We start from the raw sequence: 6,000 nt of genomic DNA, 5'->3' as shown, positions 1-6,000 counted from the left end.
GTGCAAACCAGGCAGAACTCTCATATCTTTTGACCTCACACACCCCAAATGTAATCTGTCTACAAGAAACTAAATTGCCAACACCCACATTCACATTTAAAAAACTATCAAACTTACAACCAAATATACACCGACAACCAAATCGCCTCTGGGGGCAACTCCATTTTAATAAATAACCAAACACTACACAGACAAATACAACTAAACACAACACTTCAGGACTTCAGGCAGTTGCGGTCAGGGTCACCCTACACCGTCCTATAACTATCTGTTCAATATACATCCCTCCAAATTATCCTCTATCTTTAAAAGAACTAATAAACCTCAGAGACCAGCTCCCACAACCCTTCATCATGTTGGGAGATTTTAATGCCCATAGCCCTCTTTGGGGAAATGAACCAACTGACACTAAAGGTAAAATCATAGAAGATTTCTTAACAAAAACCAATACTAGTATTTTTAATGACAATTCCCCAACATTTCAAAATTCAAATAACCTAAACTTTTCATCCATAGATTTAACCCTATGTGATCCAGAACTAATTCCAGACTTTCAGTGGTCGGTCCTGGACGACCCACACGGATCGGACCACTTCCCCATCAACCTAATTCCAGACGTTCCACACCGAACTCCTATCCCGGACCGTTTCAATCTTAAAAAAGCGGACTGGGATGGGTTTCACATGGAATGTCTGGAGAAACTCAATCCATCTAAAAAACAAACGCAAACTTTTGAACGATTTCATGAAACCCTTCTCGAAATAGTTCAAAAGCACATACCAAAATTATCCACCAAACCCCGGAAAAAAAATTGGTTCACTGAAGACTGCCAAAAAGCTATTGCAGCCAAAAAATCAGCTCTCAGGAAGTTCATCAACTCTAAAACAAACGAAGACCTCACTAATTTCAAAATTGCGTGAGCCCAAGCACACAGAATAATCAGAACGGCCAAAAAAACATCTTTTCGAAATTATGTCTCTAAATTAAACAACGACACACCAATGCACAAAGTCTGGAAGATGATAAAGAAATTAAAAGGTACAAAAAAAGACACAATCAAACACATCCTAAAACCAAATAACTCCTTCGTAGAGACCGAAAAAACAGTAGCTGACTGTATAGCATCAACTCTCTCCGGAAATTCCTCTACACACAATTACAACCCTGAATTTAAAAAAGTAAAAATGTCTTCTGAAAAGACAACTGACGATTTTACCTCTTCAAATGAAGAAAACTATAATTGCAGCTTTCTTTTAATGAATTAAAATGTAATATTGCAGAACTATCAAACACAGCTCCGGGCCCTGATCAAATACACAACGAAATCATCAAGACGTCTTCCAGACGAAACACTCCTATTATTACTCCTTGATATTTACAATGAACTCTGGCTTTCTCAACAATTTCCGAACGGTTGGCGTCTTGCCACTATTATACCAATCCCAAAACCAGGAAAAGATCACTCTAACCCATCAAACTACCGTCCCATAACCCTTACAAACTGTTTCTGCAAACTTATGGAAAAACTTATTAACAAACGTCTAATGTGGTTTCTCGAAACCTCCAACTCCTTATCCAATTTCCAATGCGGTTTTCGCAAAAATCGCTCTACTATTGACCATCTCGTCCTACTTGAAACTTTCATTCGGGAAGCTTCCATTCGTAAAGAGCTCCTTGTGGCTATTTTTTTCGACTTAGAAAAAGCCTTCGACACCACATGGAAACATGGTATTTTAAAAGACCTGCGTGACTTGGGCTTACGCGGAAATCTTCCCGAATTTATACGAAACTTTTTGAAAGATCGATCATTTCAAGTAAAAGTAGGTTCAACCCTATCAAATTTACACACCCAAGAAGAAGGCGTCCCCCAGGGAAGCATCTTATCGCCCATTTTTTTCTAAATCAAAAGCAATTCCATCACAAAAACCCTTCAAAACAATATTGACTGCTTACTTTACGTTGACGACTTCCTGATCTGCTATAAATCCAAATCCAAAATGGATCACATTGAACGTCAGCTTCAGCTTCAACTCCATATACTGGAAACTTGGGCAAACGGCACGTGTTCAAATTTTCCACAATAAAAACAAACTTGGTACATTTTTGTCTGTCGCTCAAGTGTGTGCGACAACCAGATTTGTATTTGTTTGGAGAGAAAATTCCTGTTAAAAAACAAGCTTGTTTCCTGGGCATAATCTTCGACAATAAACTTTCTTTCCTACCACACTTGAAAGACCTAAAGACGAGGTGTCAGAGTTCTCTCAACGCCTTGAAAGTATTATCCAATCCTAAATGGAGAGGAGATACTGAAATATTTCTTCAACTTTACCATTCCCTTGTCCGTTCCAGGCTGGACTATGCCAGTCCTGTTTACGGATCAGCCAGAAAGTCTTACCTTAAAATTTTAGACCCTGTTCAGAACCAAGGCCTTCGCCTTGCGCTAGGCGCTTTCCGTACTTCACCTGTAGAAAGTTTACAGGCAGAAGCGCATGAACCATCTTTAGAACTTAGAAGGAAAAAACTCTCTTACTTTGCAGTACGCTTTGAAACTTAGCTCAGTACCCCAAAACCCAGCCCACAAATGTGTCTTTGGCCTTCCCGAAGATCTAAAAACTCTATCCTCCTTAGGAAATAAAGTAAGCCCTTTCGGAATAAGAATCCAGAACGATCTCAAAGACATTGATTTTTCTGAAGACATAATCGAGCCCTTTGCCATGTCCAGCATACCTCCATGGCATTTAACCAAACCAAACATAGTGATAGATACTAGTCTACAGACAAGACTACATACTTAAAGTCATACAAACAGCTAATAAATAGATACCCTGAAGCAGAGAAACTCTTTACAGACGGATCCAAAAATGACTCCTCAGTAGGAGCTGCTGCCCTTGCCTCGCCACACAGCTTAAGCTTAAGGAAACTCCACCCAGAAGCTTCAGTCTACACTGCTGAGGCTACAGCTCTTGAAATGGCCCTAAATATTATAGATCAATCAACCAAGTCTACTTTCCTAATCCTTTCAGACTCTCTCTCTTGTCTGAAATCTTTAGAGCGCTCTGACACCTCTGACAACAGAATTTTAAAACTTATACTTATATAATTAAATTGCATTTTCTACATCAGTCTGGAAAAACTATTACTATTACAATAGCTTGGCTTCCAAGCCTTGCAGGCCTTAATGGCAACGAAGCCGCAGACCAATTTGCCAAAGAATACTCTAAAACTACCTGAAACTGAAAGCAAAAATAGTAAAATCCCTTTCTCTGACATGAAACCGAAAGTAAAAGAACACATCACTTCCTCCTGGTCCCAAATTTGGAATCAACAAATACACAACAAACTCCATTACATTCAACCGAAACTTACGCCCAGGAAACCATTATCTCTCCTACGAAGAGAAACAGTAATTTTTACCAGACTAAAGATAGGACACACGCACGTCACGCAAAAACATTTGCTCGAAGGAGAGGAAGCTCCTTTTTGCGTGGCGTGCAACACAAATTTCATAGTTCGGCACATCCTAACGGAATGTGTCGAATTCAATTATGTTCGTGAGAAATATTTAAAATGTAAAGATATTAAGACCCTTTTTGACATCGTAGACCCTAAAAAATTTTAAGTTATAAAAGAAATTGGACTATTTAATAAAATATGAAAATATAATATAGTTATCGTTATCGGTGTACTGTATATACACTGAAATAAATATTGTATATATACAAATGTAAATAAGCCTTCCATAATTTACACCAAAAAATTTATAAATGTTTGTTCGTCTTTTTAGTTTTAGCATAATGAAAATAGTGTGATCATGTGCGGTTGCGAGCTCAAAAGACTCTTACTAAAAACACGTCTGATTTTGTAGCGGTGAAACCTGTTGGCGCTTAAATGACCAAAATTGTGTCGATAGTGCCGTAAAACATCTGCCCAATCAAATCAAATCAAAACATTTTCAGTTGGTAGGAAATTAAAAATTTTGCACGGGTGGCAGCCGAACCTATTCTTATCAATTTTGGACCACCAAGGGATCTTTAACGTATGCAACTTGCACATGGGACCTTTGAGATTTCTTGCCCTTGTCCGAAAAGGCTAGGAGTAGGAGAAGATCTTTCGTACCATAAGGTCAGGTGTGTGGCTGAAAGACAGCAGTAAGAAGAAACCAAGGAGTAACAGTAGAAAGGATCCGGATCCCAGAGGAGGGGGCAAAGGAGGCAAGGGGGGCAGAAGAAAAGTGGACGAAAGACGAAAGCAGACGGCAACATTGTTGGAGAGCAGGAAAGGATGTGAAAGGTGAGAATTTTAGAGAAGAAAATTTTTCATCACTATACGGATTCGAACTTGGGACCTATTGAATGAGAGGTGAACGCCTTAACCGCTAGACCACGAGAGCCCCCATGAAATGTAGTCCTGTGTGGTCAAAAAGTAGTGTGGTACAAGTCGTAGTAGACATAACTCTGTAATTGGGTCTATAGTCTATGGGAGTTCTGGTTCATTTCTGTTGCTGGTTTATTAGAGATTTTAGGTTCTTTCAAGCAGTCTCGCTGGGGATGACTATGATTTTAAGGTTCCGCCTTTCAACTTTCAAGCTTTTTCTAATGTTCTGACATTCGTTGTGATTTTTTATGTCCGTTGTACGGTAGCCTACATTGTATCAGGGACATTACATTACAAGTATTAACTACACAGTCAAACCTCGAAATACCGCCTGCCTCGGAATGAGCATTAAGTCGGCTGTTTGACAGTACTGGCGGTGCAACAATAACAGGTTCTCAGCCGTTTTAAGTTAAATAGCCCTGACTGCCCCAGTCAAGGGAAATGATTTTGCTGTGCAACCTGTGTTTGAGAAGTGTCTTCTTGTTGGCAAATTACATGTAGGCCTATTTGAAGCTGAGAGTCTTTCTCTCTCTCTCTCTCTCTCTCTCTCTCTCTCTCTCTCTCTCTCTCTCTCTCTCCCTCCCTCCCTCCCTCCCTCCCTCCCTCCCTCCCTCCCTCCCTCTCTCTCTCTCTCTCTCTCTCTCTCTCTCTCTCTCTCTCTCTCTCTCTCTCTCTCTCTCTCTGCTGTATTTGTTTGTGAGTGTACAATCTGCGGGTAGTCTTCGTCTGTAGGGTAATAAACAAAGTTACATCCAGCCAAGTACTACATCATAATCAAAACAGCGTTAAATTTTCCTTAGCACATTTTATTCAGAGTTCTCTGCATTTAGAACTGAGCCTGTCCTAAAACCTCAGCGCAAAAAGGACAAGAGACAAATTCAAAATAATTTTACAGTAACAGCAGGGAAATAATGGAATTTTACAAGCTTTCATTATATTTATTCAGAAAACAATACTGTCATTGACATTGTCAAGAAATTGAAACTTAAGATGAAAAATTTCAAACATATTTCATTATCAGGATCCACGTTAGTCTATAATATATATATGGATACTGCTCTCATAACTGGGGCATCGTGTTGAAATTACAGGCACTCGTCAAAATAATGAAATCAAAGAAACCAGCATTTCTCTGGCCGTAGGACAAATTTTTTAAATTAGAATTTTCCTTTTCTGTCCATTTAAAAACACAATTCTGTGGATTTTACTGAAAAACACTGACCGAAAGCTCAAAAAAGTGTAAATTTCCAGTTTCCAACGACCCTTGAGCTTTGTTGGATGTCACCAAACTTAAGCAGCCATTTTCTCACTAATCTTACGTTTCTTACATGTACCTCTGACATCCAATGACCCTCACCTACTCCTAAGGTATCAAATAAAAAGGGGGGGTAGGAATAAACAGGGGGGGGGGGGGAGTGTTGGACAAGTGGTCCAAAATTAATAAACCCCTTCCTTACGCCCTGGGTCATTTTGTACCCCCGGCGCTGTATTCTTCATATTTTAGAATACTTCTAGTGTGAAGATCTCTTTGAAACTTTCAGTATTTCACAAAAAATCATTTTCATGACAGACTGCTACTATGCAAATTTAAGCATTCGGATCGCCTGACTACACTACAATGCCTCA

This window comes from Aplysia californica, unplaced genomic scaffold (genome assembly GCF_000002075.1).
Source record: "Aplysia californica isolate F4 #8 unplaced genomic scaffold, AplCal3.0 scaffold00035, whole genome shotgun sequence".
Classification (NCBI taxonomy): domain Eukaryota; kingdom Metazoa; phylum Mollusca; class Gastropoda; order Aplysiida; family Aplysiidae; genus Aplysia; species Aplysia californica.
This window is presented reverse-complemented; position numbering follows the sequence as displayed.